General features: G+C 44.8%; 1 protein-coding gene and 1 pseudogene across 4 annotated transcripts in view; one reads left to right on the forward strand and one right to left on the reverse strand.

The window, feature by feature from the left end:
- Positions 1–15,879, forward strand: part of LOC135203574 (beta-1-syntrophin-like) — a 204,206-nt gene that overhangs the window by 48,913 nt on the left and 139,414 nt on the right. The gene's annotated exons all lie outside the window — the stretch shown is intronic.
- LOC135203240 (beta-2-syntrophin-like) overlaps positions 1–15,879 on the reverse strand; it is a 55,574-nt pseudogene that overhangs the window by 31,384 nt on the left and 8,311 nt on the right.

The raw sequence follows: 15,879 nt of genomic DNA on the forward strand, positions 1-15,879 counted from the left end.
ATAAAAATTCCATATTAATAAACATTACCTTAATATAATTTATCTAGCCCGATTAACCACATTGAAAAGGAGGAGGGAATCTGAATACAATTTCCCCTTCGGACAGAATAGGAGAAAACAAACAAAGATATATCATAGGCAGTCAAAACTCAACCCAAGGTCAAAGATACTAACAACTCAAAGTCTCCTACCATAATGCCACCAACTGCGGTAGCACAGGACAAGGAGTAAGTGCATAGTCAGTCCGTCTGTACTAAAGTCAGGTGTGCCCGACCAGGTGACCAGTCAGACGAATTGCGGACAGCAAGGCTGCACCCTGAAGACTATCAAGCACTATTCTTTCCCTAAAGGATGAGTGTCTGGACTGTCTGGGCGATTCAAAGCTAAGCAAACCTTGGGGGTGTATCAACGCAACCCGAAGTCGCCAGCAACGAATCGGCTCATGAGCAACTCCTAACTCGAGCTTTCTGGTGCCAAGAGAAAGGAGCGCGGAGCAAAAAGGCGATTCAGTCCCGAAGGACGAGTGCCTGACAGTCCAACCTGGTCTCGTGTTACACGATCATCGGGGGTGTATCAACGCAACCGACTTCGTCAACAAGAAACTCAGGGCTACTAAATGTCGCCTTGGATCTCACACGAGTGTCTGACTCCGAGAAGACAGGTGAGACAAAAAGTAGATGGTGAGCGAGTCACCAGATGACAGCAGACGATCCATCGACTAATTCCCTGTCCAGGACAGTGGAAAGAAGCAGGAGTCGTCAGGACAAGCGAACCAGTGGCTAGTCCTAGGTCAGCATCGACTCTGGGAGAAGCGTAGTCGCCAGTGCCGACAACCCAGTGGCTGGAACCATTTCACACTGAAAATGGAAGCAGCATGAGTTGCCAAGCAGTCAGTCCTTTTGTCATCAAAAACACCTAAATACCAAACGCCTAATTCCCATTATAACTACGTCAAAAACTGCCATGGGTTATAATACAAAAACAAAAATATATACAACAAAACAAAAATTAATGAATAATATACAGGTAGCAACCAAACGTAAAACAGGAAGACTACCTAATTCTCCTGTCTGACGACCTGTCCTGCCATCACCAACGGGCCCAAAGAACGAAGGTCGCCTAGAACTAGAGAAATATCCCTCAAGTAAAAAGAGCAAAAACAGAATTAGAACGCCAAGTCGCCGCCTCAAGCACCTTGGCGACTGAGACGTTCTTCATAAAAGGCTAACTGATGTAGCAACTGCTCTAATACTGTGTGCTCTCGGCGTCTGGTCTTCCCCAGCAGCCGAACCACCAGTTTTAACGATCAGATCTCTAAGAAAAAAGGATACACCATTCTTTGAAATAGGTCTCTTGACATTTCGGGGGTGAAACAAACAGATGACGGGGACGACCCTGAATGTCCTTCGTGCGGCGTAAATAACATGAGAGCGCCCTAACAGGGCAAAGAACTAATTCCTCATTTAAATTACCAACAAAGTCGACCAGCGACTTCAGTACGAAAGACCTGGGAATGGAATTATCAGACGATTCAGTCTTTGCGACAAATTCAGGAAGGTATGACAAAATCATGTCTTGTCCAGATCTGGCAACCAGAAAAGAGAGTGCTTGCAGTTCACCCACCCTCTTGGCTGTAGCCAGTGAGACAAGGAAGAGTGTCTTAGAAGAGAGGTCCCTAAATTTGGCAGAATTCAGAGGCTCAACGGAGGGAACCTTAAGGCTTGAAGGACTTTGTTAACGTCCCATGTCGGAGGCGAACACTGCGGCCTGGGTCGAGATAGGGAAAAAGATCGAAGTAAATCTCTAATGACATAAGATGAAGAGATCTCAGGAAGCCTTGCCTTAAAAACATAGGAAAGCATAGACCTATAACCCTTAATGCACGAAGGTGACAGGGCCCTGTCATGATGTAAATGAACTAAAAACTCCGCTACTTTCGGTAAGGAAGGTCTAGAAATTGAGACTTACACCAACGTCTGTAAACCGACCATTTAGCCTGATAATTTACTCTGGTTGATTGCCGCCTGGCAAGAGCCAACTGTCGCGCCACTCTGGAGGAGAACCCTTCGTGCTTGGAGAACCTCCTGACAGTCTCCAGGCATGAAGATGAAGCATGTGGAGCCTCTGATGGAACCGATGAAAATGGGGTTGTTTGAGAAGATCTGGTCTCTCTGGCAGGCGAATGGGGGGTTCCACCAGTGCTTCCAGAAGGTCGGGAAACCACTCCTTCTGTGGCCAGAAGGGGGCGATCAAGGTGAGATCCAGACGCTTGGTTGCCCTCACTTTGTTGAGGACTGACCTCACCAGAGAGAACGGAGGAAAAGCATAGGCTTGAAGTCCCTCCCAGTCCTGCAAAAGAGAGTCTGTCCCGGCACTCTGAGGAGTCTGGTAAGGGGCGAAGAATATCTGGCACCGAAAATTCAGTGGGGTGGCAAACAGATCGACTGTGACAGGCCATTTCTTCTTGAGGCTGTCGAAGACTTTCTGGCAAAGTGTCCACTCCGACCCTTGAACTTCGTTCGGTCTCGACAAGGCGTCTGCTAAGACGTTGTGAAGGCCCAGGATAAACTGAGGGACCAACGTAATCCCCCTGTCTTCTGCCCAACACAGGATTGATCGGGCTTCTTGAGTGAGAAGATCCGACTGTGTGCCGCCTTGGTTTCTCAAGTACGAGACTGCTGTGGTGTTGTCGACAAAGATCGCGACAACCGACTCCAACAGTTGTTCCTGAAATGAAAGAAGGCCTAGGTACACTGCCCTCAGTTCCCTCCAATTTATTGACATGCTCCTCTCCTCCTCTAACCAAAGGCCCGAAGCGGCTTCGGAGCCCAGGTGTGCGCCCCAACCTTGATCCGAGGCGTCTGACCAAAACATTAGGTCCGGAGGAACCGAAAGAAGAGATGTCCCTGACTTGAGGCGGTGAACTTGCATCCACCAACGGAGATCCTTCTGACATTGTGGAGAAGAGGCGACTATCGTGTCCTCGGACACGAAATCCCATGACTGGCGAAGTGTCGACTGAAGGACCTCATTCTGAGACGACCTCCGGGAACCAGTTGGATGAGGGATGACAAATGGCCCAGGAGAGACCTCCAAAGAGAAACTGGCTGCGTTACGGAGGACAAAAATTCTTCGATCAGACTCAGAAGCTTGTCTATCCGTTTCTGAGCGGGAGAAACCCTCAAAATCTGGGAATTCAAAACAATCCCCAGATAAGTCATGATCTGGCAAGGGATTAGATTGGACTTGTCGAAGTTGACACGAATGCCCAACTCGACACAAAGAGACAGAACTATCTCCCTCGACCGGAGACATTTCTCTAGAGATTCGGCCTGGACTAGCCAATCGTCCAGATACCGAAGCATCCTTACGTTTAACTGATGCAGAATAGCTGAAACAGGAGCCATCACCCGAGAAAAGACCTGTGGAGCAGTGGTGAGGCCGAAACAAAGGGTCTTGAACTGGAAAAAGCTCCCGTGTATGTCCATGAAAAACCGTAGGTAAGGTCTGCTTCTTGGATGGATGGGGATTTGCAGATAAGCATCCTGCAGATCGATGGAAATCATCCAGTCCCCCCTCCTGACGGATGAAAGAACAGTCTGGACCGTCTCCATCCTGAACTTGGACTTTAGAATGAACTTGTTCAAAACCGAAAGATCTATGATGGGGCGCCAGGCACCCGAGGCCTTTAGAACTACAAACATCCGAGAGTAAAACCCGGGAGAAGGAGGAGCTCGCTCTATGGCATCCTTCTCCAAGAGGGCCGAAAGCTCCTTCTCCAAGGCTTGACCCCTGATTGAGTGAGGGGAATAACTGCTGAACTCGAGAGGACGATTGGAAAGTGGAGGTCTGGAAACAAAAGGGATCTCGTAACCTTCCTTCAGGACCTCCACCACCCAAGCATCCACCGCTCTCCCCTGCCAAGCTGACCAATGGCGGGAGAGACAAGCTCCATAACTGGGCGGTCTCCAGGCGAGGTGATGACTCCTACTTCCGAAAATTCTTACGCAGAGACAAGGAAGAAGAAGAAGAAGAAGAAGAAGAAGAAGAAGGTCCTCCTGGAGGTTGAGCTCTTTCTCTGCCCTTAGAGCCACGCCAAGAACCTCTCCCGCGTTTCAAAGGGTGAGCACCAGAGGATGAAGAAGAGGCACCAGCAACCTGAGATGTACTCTGGAAAAAAAAGCCAGAAGGAGGTGTTGGGCTGGAGCAGAAGGTACAGATCTGGTCCTAAACTTACGCTTACTCCTTGAAGGAACGGGAGGAAGACCAGAGGAAAAAGCTCTTGATAAGGCCCAGTGAGCTTGGGAAGAGGCATCACCTTGATGTTCCTTCAAAACCTCAGAAAGCACAGAAATATCGAAAAGAAAATCGCCAAAAGGAGAGAGGAAACACAGACGGGTTCTCTGAATCTCCGATACAGAGGAGGGTAACTGCGACAAATACAGGTTACGCCTAGAGAAACAAGAAAGGCCTGCATTGAACGCCAGCAAGCTCGTTCTGATGTACAGAAGCGATTGAAATGGATGAGCAGAATTTCTCAAAAAGAGGAGCATCAGGAGGAACAAACCCGGAGTCCCTTGATATACATTAAAAGCCCTCCGAGGACCCACATATTGAAGGATTGAGCTTCTTGTAAGGAGCTCATAACAGCCTCCATAGCAATAAAATCTTCAATTGAGACAGAGACCGAAGCCTTAGAAGGCAAGGGTTGACTTGAAAGTCGGACAAAATCAGGATTTGGCTTGGGGGGTCGAGAGAATGAAGAATCATCCGCCACCTGGTAAACTCCTCTCCGGTGTCGTAGAAGAGAAGAGAGCTTCCTCTTCCCTTCCCCGATCACCTTCGAAAGTTAGCGGCAACGTCCGCCCTCACTCTCGCGAACCTCTGGGCAAAAGGAAAACGTAAAAATTCCCGTGACCGGGAAGGACCGTCAAGAAAAATCCCTTCTGTAATACAACGAGGCGGAGGCTGCTTCTGCTCTTTAGGCCTCGCCTGAGGAAGAAAACTCAAAATTAAATCAAAAAGTTTCTTGAATTCTACATCATGACATCCATTCGAGGAAACATCAATATCACACGAATCCGCGTCATCATCATCATCATCGTCAGATCCTAACTTAGAAACTTCCTCTGAAGTAAAATCCTGACGACTAGCTATCTTAGGTCTGACACTAATATCCCTCCCCCCCTTCTCCTAAATAAGCGCCTTTGGCACTGTTACGGGACTAACAGGGGACACGTTGGGTAAAGATTCGTTAGGCACCTGCCCGGACCGGATCCCCCTTAGGCCTTCGCCACGACGGAGTTCACAAGCCGGGGTATCTGTCGCACCGTTACCCATGGTGCTGTCGACAGGTACCTGACGAGGAGCTGAAAATGAATCTAAAAGTGTGTTAGACATTCTAGTAAAGGCTTCTTGAAAATTCTCTGACAGATTGTTAAACTTAGCAGAAATATCTCTATCTAGACTAAGCTGTAATTTCTTAAAATTCTGTTCCAGGTAGTTTCCATTGCCAAAATCTCGAATCTACATCGAAAATAACTTCACTAATTACCGGTTGTACAGGGGGCAAAGCATCAATTAATTCGGAGTCGGAGTCGTACGATACCGAAACCACCGAAGAGCCAGAATCATGAGCGCCCAAGTCAAAGAATTCGTTAGATACAGTTCTAGCAATCGATTTCTTTTTCTCCTTAACCGATCTTTTACGCTGCAAGATTGTTTGGCGTTTCATATAAGCAGTCATATCCTCGTCAGACCAGGGCTTACATACGTCACAACGAGAAGTCAAGTCACAAACCTGTCCACGACAAGAGCTACAAATGTCATGTGGTTTCATACTCCCTGCTACTCATCCTTGTCCCACAAACCGGGCAGTTCCTGATGTTGCTGGCAGAAGGAAGCATCGTAATTTCTTGGTAATCCATTGTAGAATTGGACAGGTCAGTAGTTCCGGGTCGCGCAAAAGTTCGTAATTTAAGATAAGAACCACTACAGAAATCAAAGTTAATTCACTATTTCGTGATGTAATGCGTGAGTGGTAATTCATATAAAGTCTCATTTAACAAATAATGAAAGCTTTAAAGGCACAAAAATGTTTAAGGAAATTTATAAAGAGCGGCCGTGATGTAAACAACACGGGCGCTCGTTAACAACTGATTTGAGGGAAGGTTTTTCGTATCTGTCAACGACAGTGTTGCCAACTGGCGGACAGCATAGGAGGTAACAGGGTTGCCAATGTGGTAAATTTTGGTGCGGTTTTTTGGGATTTTAGGGCTAGATAAATTATATTAAGGTAATGTTTATTAATAAATAATTATTTTTTTCAAAAAAACACAGCGCTTAGTTTTCAAGATTAAGAGTTCATTTTTGGCTCCTTTTTGTGTCATTGGCTGAAGTTTAGTATGCAACCATCAGAAATGAAAAAAATTATCATTATCATATATATAATGCGATATAGATAGCGCAAAAACGAAATTTCATATAATTGTATTAAAATCGCGCTGTGCGCAAAACAGTTTAAAGGTAACAAGTTACTTTTTTTTCGTTGTAATGTACACTAAATTGCGATCATTTTGGTATATAACACATTGTAAAACAATAAAAAGCAAACACAGAAGAAAACTATTATCACAAAATGATGCATAAATTCGTAACGCGCAGACGTAAAACAATATATTTTTTTTTTTAAATTCACCATAAATCTAAATATTGTTATAGAGACTTCGAATTTGTTTCAAGATGAAGTTAAATGATGGAATATTACGATACTGTAAGAGTTTTTAGCTTACAATTGCAGTTTTCTACCATTTCGGACGAGTTAAAGTTGACCAAATGTCGAAATTTTTTTATAAATTTTTTTTTTATATGCAATTATTTTGGAAATTAGAAAAGCTACAACCTTCAAATATTTTTCCTTTTATTCTACATGAAATTGCGCACATTTTATATATAAAACTCTATGAAATGCCTAATATGAAACGGAGAAAATTTTCCGAGAATGCGATGTACGCATTTCAGAGATTTATGGCGGAGAATCCGAGCGCGGAGGGAAGGAAAGTTTTTTCATAAATTCACCATAAATCGAAATATTGTGCTAGAGACTTCCAATTTGTTGCAAAATGAAGGTAAATGATTGAATATTACTAAAATATAAGAGTTTTAGCTTACAATTGTTTTTCGTTTTTCGACCATTTCGTGAGAGTCAAAGTTGACCGAACGTGGTTTTTTTTCTATTTATCGTGATTTATATGCAAATATTTCAAAAATGAGAAAGCTACAACCTTCAATTATTTTTTGTTGTATTCTACATGAAATTGCGCACATTTCATATATAAAACTTTTATGTAACGGCTAATTTAAAATGGTGCAAACACTACCACAATCGCACGTATGATTTTTTCGGAAGAGTTACCGCACGGACGTAAGAAATGTTATTTTTTTCATAAATTCACCATAAATCGAAATATGTGTGCTAGAGACTTACAATTTGTTACAAAATGAAGGTAAATGATTGAATATTACTAAAATATAAGAGTTTTTAGCTTACAATTGCGTTTTACGACCATTTTGGTAGAGTCAAAATGACAGAAGGTTGAAAATTTGTCACAACATTTTTTATATGAAAATATTTCAAAACTGATAAAAGCTACAACCATGGGTTGTTTTAAGTTGTATTGTGCATGAAATTGCGCACATTTCCATATATAAAACTTTATGTAACGGCTAATTTTAAAATGGTGCAAACATTACCACAATCGCATGTATGATTTTTTTCGGAAGAGTTACCGTGCGGACGTAAGGAAAAGGTTTTTTCATAAATTCACCATAAATCGAAATATTGTGCTAGAGACTTCTAATTTGTTGCAAAATTAAGGTAAATAGTTGAATATTACTAAAATATAAGCGTTTTAGCTTACAATTGGGTTTTTCGACCATTTCGGTAGAGTCAAAGTTGACCGAAGGTTGAAATTTTGGCACTTATCGTTATTTATATGGAAATATTTCAAAACTGATAAAAGCTACAATCATGAGTATTTTTTCGTTGTATTTTAAATGAAATTGCGCACATTTTCATATATAATACTTCATGTAACGGATAATTTAAAACTGTGCAAAATTTATGTCAAAGTGACGAAATAATTTTTGAGATGTGTCACTGATACTTTTTAGTGTGATAAGAAAGAAATTCGCGCTTGCGCGCCTGCGTAACGATTGTAAACAAAAATGATATTGTTATGATACAATAAAGTTTTATACATACTTACCTGGCAGATATATACATAGCTATTACTCCGTCGTCCCCGACAGAAATTCGAATTTCGCGGCACACGCAGCAGGTAGGTCAGGTGATCTACCCCCTCGCCGCTGGGTGGCGGGAATAGGAACCATATCCGTTTTCTAATTCCTTATTTTTTCTTTCCAGCTGTCTCCTGAGGGGAGGCTGGTGGGCCATTTAATTGTATATATCTGCCAGGTAATTATGTATAAAACTTTTTATTGTATCATAACAATATCATTTTTATACATTCAACTTACCCGTCAGATATATACAAAGCTGATTCACACCATTGGTGGAGGGTAAAAGACAGCTATTACTGAATATACAGGTAAACAACATACGTTGTAGGTAATAAATAAATAAATAAAACCTGGTTCCTATGTGTTTAGACGAAGGGTCGACTTCCTAGCTATTGCTAGTAGTCTGCTTCGTCTCAAGAGCCTCAGCGAGGATGTGACCTATGGCTAAGAGTTCTTGTAGATCTGTCAATGGGGTCTTATCCACTTACTTGACAGAATCTAGTGGTCATTTGTCAATGGGGTCTTATCCACTTACATGACAATACACCAATGCCTATTGGCATAATTTAAGGAGCACAACACCGATCCCGATCACCTGATCCTAACACGAGGGTTTGTGCTTAATTTGAAAAGAGCTATCCCCAAACTCATTTCAAATAAACCCAGAAAATAATACACTTATGTTAAAAAAAAATAAAAAAATAATTCACTAGTTAAGGATCAGTGTCGTCTCCCTATCCCAGCAACGCATCCGTGGACACGTATAACAAAGAGAGAAGGATCTCTCATAGGCCCACTTGATCTCCTTCGTGCAAAGAGGAGTCAACACAGAGTTGCATCTCCCGTTATTACAGCTAATATGTCTCTCACGACATATTGTTATGGAAAGAACAAGAATTGTTAAAAGCCCGCACTTCAAGCGCTTTTAATTCTTAGCTGTTTGAAGGAATCATCGAGTTACTCAAGAAGTGCTTTAGAGATTCCACTGTTTCCAAAGAAGACCAGGGCTTTCTTTGAAATAGATCTCTTCTGGATGAAGCCCAGAGCCTGGCTTGCGCCTGGCTGGTGCTTCGCGCCTGCCTGGCGCCTCGCGCCTGGCTGGCGCCTCGCGCCTGGCTGTCGCCTCGCGCCTGGCTGGCGCCTCGCGCCTGGCTGGCGCTTCGCTTGCCTGGCGCCTCGCGCCTGGCTGACTTCTCCCCCACTTTGGCCTGGAGATTCGAGCTTGTTTAAGAGTCTCGATGAAAAACTGGCAATGTCCACCTCGGACACTTTATTTGCCTGATTTATTCGCCTCTAGCGCATCTGCGCCAGATTGGAGGCCTACTCCTTCTCCTCATCAGACAATGAGTGTTTATTTGGACTGTCTTGCTCTGGCGTCTTTACGCCTGTTTGGCATTTGGCGCCTGATTGGCGCTACATTGTCCGAAAGTCTGAACATCCACAATCGTTTATCAGGAGAATGGAAAAGGGTGGAAGAAATTCTTTCACTTTGAGCTTATGGCCTCCGTAACAAGGGAGGTAATTTTAGTCAGCTACATCCAGTAGACGATAGGAAATCTAATAGTCCGAGAGACCAGTCTTCCTCCGAGGAGGATCATACTTGATACTTCCGTTGCTAACGAGCACTCTTCCTACATGTTGAAGAGTTCTCTTGTTGCAAAACTCTTCCCTATCCTTGCACGAAGGCAGGGAAAGAGCCTGGAAGTCTAAGGAGATTCTGAGCTGAAATTGGGAGGATTCCTGATTTCTAGCTCTTTAAATATCTCTTCGAACCTTCTGGGAAGTGGTTTTTTAAACCCTCATCGTATTCCAAAGACTCTGTCAGCCAAACGTTTAAACCTTATCTCCTTTTGTAGATGAGAATGTAAATACATTGCCTGGACAACGAATCCTTTATCTGAAAGCGTTGATCCAGGAATAAAGGTTTTAGTTCTTTTGCCAAACATACCATGCTGGCAGGAACCCATTGCCTAGTCTTTCTAGAATTTGATTCCAGATTCCAAGCCCAAAATTTCACTCGTCATTTTGGTCTTTTAGTACCAGAGAAACAAGAGAAACATTGATGAGGAGCAGTTCCATCTTGTCAGAACACAGAATCTGAGGCCCAAATAGGATCCCATTGTAATTATAAGATCTCCTAGTCTTGTCAGTATAGAGGTAATTGTTATAAGATCCCCGAAGATCTTAATGCTCTGCTATCTCCAATTCCTTTATAGAGACAGAGTATATAGCCTTTTACTGCGTTCTTTGATAGCAGAAATATACAAAGGTGATTCTTCCCTCTGAAAGGGAAGAAAAAACCGCTATGTGGTTCACAGAGGTATCGGAAGAGGACAGTTTCCTCATTCCCTCTAGCACGATCTGCAGTAATCTATATCTTATTCATGACTACTGTCATTTACCTTGAAACATCCTCTCATTCATGTCCACTTCTGGTCAGTCTGCACGCAGACAGACTCAGAGTGGAGAGGTTGTTAGGTCCATTTAAAAATAGATGCTGAAAGAATATTCAGACTGTCTTGGAAAAGACTTCAAAAACTTGCTGAGAAGAACGTGACCCTCTGTGAATCCAACCTCTCTAAGTCTAAAATGAGGCATAACGTATTATCCTCTCTTTCTTTGACGCCCTTTGTCTTACATTCTGTAAAGAGTTTATATTTTAGGGGAAAAAGACTAAATTTTATTCTCCTTTCTATAAAATAAAGATGGCGTAGATTGCTACCTCTCTCTTATATTCTTTCTTCCCGTCCTTGTGCCTGGGCAACGAGAGAACGGAAAATTCTATCATCGTTATTCAGCAAAACAACAAATTATTATTATCCTATTCTCCTAATAAATGATCCAGGATCGAGGAGAATCATTCAAGATTCCTATCCTAGGACATCAGGCCGTAATGTACAGTTCAAATACTTGTAAAGCCTTCTCACCCAATACTGAGAGCTCTTACGAGTCTTTTGCCAGTACCAAAACCATTACAAGGTCTCCCTTGTTATATGTTTACATAGGAGTAGGATAATATAACATCCTGTTAATAACAATGAAAGAGGAGAAAGAGGGGGAGCTGCATGGTTCAAGGGGCACTAGCCGAAACGTGCAATAAAAAAGGGGTGCCAAGGTCTTTCTAAAACCTGCACCCAGATTAACTTATGAGTCCGATATATTTTCTATCACTTGTCTCATAAGGTTGAGGAAAGCGAGAGACTTCTAAAGATATCGGTTCTCTTCACCATGTAAAGGTCTATAAAGCAGAACCCACTTATCCTGACACGTACTACGTTTGCCGGTGGCGATATCTAAGAATAATTGTCAGTAGATGGGTTGATCTGGCAAAGCAAGTTTCTCCCAAAACAACTTTTCTTGCCAGAAAGAAGTCGCTCACGCGACCATATATCACTGACATGAGAAGTCTGTTCTTGTTAGAGACTTCCGCAATTTCAGTTATCCTGACAAGGGCCACGGCGCCGCCTGTGCGATAACTTGTGTCCCTGTCAGAAAAAAAACTGATTTCTTGTTGTCAGTTCTCAAAGAGGAAACTCTTGGAAAGTCTGTCTCCAAATACTGAGAAATTGGAGATCCTGATGTCTTGCGCCTGGTTGGCGCCTCGCTCCTGGCTGGCGTCTCCCGCGCCTCCGCAGCGTCCTCGAGCTTGCCTGGTGCCTCGCTCCTGGGAGGCGTCACGCTTCTGGCTGGCGTCTCGCGCCTTGCAGCGTCCTCGCGCTTGCCTGTGCTCGCTCCGGGAGGCGTCACGCTTCTGGCTGGCGTCTCGCACCTTGCAGCGTCCTCGAGCTTGCCTTGGTGCCTCGCTCCTGGGAGGCGTCACGCTTCTGGCTGGCGTCTCGCGCCTCGCAGCGTCCTCGCGCTTGCCGTTGGCGCTCGCTCCTGGGAGGCGTCACGCTTTTGGCTTGGCGTCTCGCGTCTCGCAGCGTCCTCAGCGCTTGCTTGGCGCCTCGCTCCTGGGAGGCGTCACGCTTCTGGCCCATTGTTACTTGCAACCGTGGTCAGGAAATCTCGATATCAAAAATAAGAAGAGGTGCTGTAAGAATCCTATAATTTTACAGTATTTCCATAGTTTGGATTTTTCTTCTCAATTTCCTCTAATTCGAGTATATCGGAAGGGGAATTATTCTTTCCTCTGTTAATTCTTCCGTATCCCCCCCCCCTTTTTCCTGAACGAGAAATATTTTGGCTAGCGCCTACTAATTATTCTTTATGTTATGTGCCAGAACATCGTGTCTTTATGGTACCCGACATCCTTTCATATGTTAATTCCGTTCTTCTTATGAAAAACTATTATATACGTAGTATAATCCATTCAGGGAAACCATTCCCCACTAAAAGAATGTTTCCCATTCGACTCATACAACTTCTGCGCAATATCCGATTCTAATACGGTTGTGTCGTTTCTCGAAAGACTTAACCATAGCTTAGTCTTGAAGTGAATCTCTAATACATCTCTCTTCTCACTAAGTATGTACTCTAATAAGACATGCTTTCGTAAGTATGAGTGCATTAAATAATATAATGTTCTGCTGCATTAGAATCCTTTAATCATGTTATCTACGGTAAACAGCATTGAAAGGTTGTAATATCTTTCTTATTGAAAGCTTCCTAACAAAAGGCAGACAATATTTATTTATGACAGCTTCAGTATTCCCTCAATCCGAGGCTAAGACCACGATTGTAGGGAAGAGATACGGTTAGTTATCCCATTCGCAGGAGAGAGAGCTGTAACTGACCGCTCACGACTGAGAACAACATGGTACTGCGCTGTCTCTCTCTCAATTCAAAGCGAAAGCAGTCTTCGAAAGCCGACTGGCCTTCCCTTTCCAGAGTTGCCAGTTACTCCATTTAATAAAGGAATCTATAAAATTTTATCGAGCTTCAGGAAGTTTTATATAAGCATAATTAAGCGAACGAGACTTCGACAAGTCTAGAAACTAAATAGGTGTCGTCTACACAATCCTTTTTAACAATTTCTTCCTAGGAAAGTCCTAGAAGGTACTGGTAATTCATGGAAAACCTCTTCTAACACGAATAAAAAAGTTTCAAATTCCTACTCTCAATTCACCAATAAAGATTTGCTTCTCCGATCACTTCTCGAAGACACGAAAGCATCATATAACTTATACTCTAGCGTAATAGAATACTCTATAATACTGTTACATTAAGGTAAACCGTATTAAAATGACAATTTGTCTAAAATTGCATTTTTCCTAACTATACAAACCTGAGGTCCTTTTACAATAGGAAGGTACTAGCGGCAGCTGGATAGGTCGTAAGCTTTCGAACAAGGGTTCGGTAGTTAACTGCTTGTCCGACAGGCTGCGCGCAGCGCGACTGGGAGGTAAAAAACAAATCACTTTTGCTTTTGGCCCAAGCAAAAAACTGCAGAGTGAGGGGTGGCATGAGGTGGGGCTATGTGTAAAAGGACCTCAGGTTTGTATAAGTTAGGAAAAATGCAATTTTAGACAAATTGTCATTTGTTCCGACACGGCATACAAACCTTCGGTCCTTTTACAATAGGAAGACTCACTTCTGGTGGGAGGAATCTGAGTCTTTTGTGAACAGACTGGTTTCGCCCAACCTTGGAAGCCTCCCTGGTCGTAAGAGCGAGGGAGGGATCCAAGCCCTCTGTCCGATTGATCGGGGTGTGCACCGTAGGATCAATGGTCAGACCTCTGGACCGAGTACTAAGAGAGAGGCATGCGTATCTCTTCGTACCAGCAATGTAAGAACTTGTTCCTGTACAGGAGCAAATATAAAGTCATTGGTTTGACTCTTGTAGGCATCCACTTCCCCCCCTTGTAGAAGGAAGTGGTGGATATTCTGCCCCTATCCCTAGTGAAAGGGATAGGATGGGGCTCTGTCATATAGCTCACCTGCATCTCGTCCTCATCCAGCGTAGTGACGACCGTGGCCCTCTGCCACAGGTAGAGGAGGAGGGAAAAGATGGAAGAGAGAGCCAGTCACTCACTCACTCACACATCCATCCACACAGTCACACCAGGACTCGATGCTGTTCAGCCTGCGAGGGTCTGGGTTAGCTACACAACTTGTTGAGCAGCCACCACGGGTCCCAAGGAAAAAGTATCCAAGGACCTGTGGGCAATATCCCGAAGGTAGAAGGACGTAAGGTAGTCTGGTTATTAGACCAGACCCTGCCTTCAGGACCTGCGCCACGGAGAAGTTCTTACGAAACGCCAACGAGGGGCCAATACTTCTGACTTCGTGAGCTCTCGGACGGGACGTACGGATGTCGTCACTACCATCAGCCTCATACGCCCTCCTGATGACCTCACGCAGCCAGAATGAAAGAGTGTTCTTGATACTTCTTTCTTGGTGACCCCGGTGCTAACGAAGAGGCGTCGACACTCAGGCCTGAGGTGTCGAGTTCTCTTCAGATAGCGCCGTAGCGCCCTCAGGGACAAAGCAGCATCTCATCCGCATCATTATCGGTGAAGTCCAATAGGGAGGGAATCGTGAATGACTCGAACCTGTCGTCAGGGATCGACGGTTTCTGAGTCTTCGCAACGAAGTTCGGGACGAACAAATCGAGCGTCACAGATCCCCATCCCTTGGAGTGTCGTACATCATAGGAAAAGACCATGAAGTTCCCCTACTCTCGTTCCGCCGATGCCAGGGCCAGCAAGAAGAGGGTCTTGAGGGTCAGATCCCTGTACTGACGACTCTCGGAGTGGCTCGAACGGCGTTCGAGTCAGACTCCTAAGGACGAAGAGTCACGTCCCACGCAGGGGGTCCTGAGTTCCCTGGGTGGGCAAGACCTTTCGAAGCTCCTCATAGAAACAAGGAGATCTCGAACGAGTTCGAGATGTCCAATCCCCTCAGTTTCAGGACGAGCGCCAAGGCGGCTCTGTATCCTTTGACTGTGGGACTGAGAGGAGCTTCTCTCGGCGAAGAAAAACGAGGAAATCCGCTACCTGCTGAAGAGTGGCTCTGAGAGGAGATAGGACCCCGCTACGACACCAACCACAGAAGACGGCCCACTTCCCCTGGTACACAGCTGCAGAGGACTGACGGACGTTTCCAGCCATCTCTGTTGCTGCGCTACGAGAAAAGCCTCTCGTTCGCAAGAGATGGTGGATAACAGCCAGCCGTGAAGACGTAGAGACTGGACTGCTCGGTGGTACCGCTCGACGTGTGGCTGGGCTAGAAGGTTGTGCCAAGGGGAATCTCTCTGCGGTTCTCCTGCGAGAAGAGCCAGCAGGTCCGGATACCAAATGGCCTGTGGCCATTTGGGAGCCACCAGGATCATCCTGAGATTCGGGGTGACCAGTGCTCGACTGATCACCTTGCGAATCAGGCTGAACGGGGGAAAGCATAGGCGAAGAGGTTGTCCCACGGGTGTTGAAGAGCGTCCTCTGCAGCTGCCCATGGGTCCGGCACGGCCGAGAAGAAACACCTGGAGCTTCCTGTTGTGCCGGGTGGCGAACAGATCCACGACTGGTCGCCCCCACAGGTCGAAGAGCCTTTCCGCCACGTCCTGGTGTAGAGACCATTCGGTTCCTATCACCTGATCCCGACGGGCTGAGCGTGTCGCTACTATATTCCTCTTCCCTG

This window comes from Macrobrachium nipponense, chromosome 36 (genome assembly GCF_015104395.2).
Source record: "Macrobrachium nipponense isolate FS-2020 chromosome 36, ASM1510439v2, whole genome shotgun sequence".
Lineage (NCBI taxonomy): Eukaryota > Metazoa > Arthropoda > Malacostraca > Decapoda > Palaemonidae > Macrobrachium > Macrobrachium nipponense.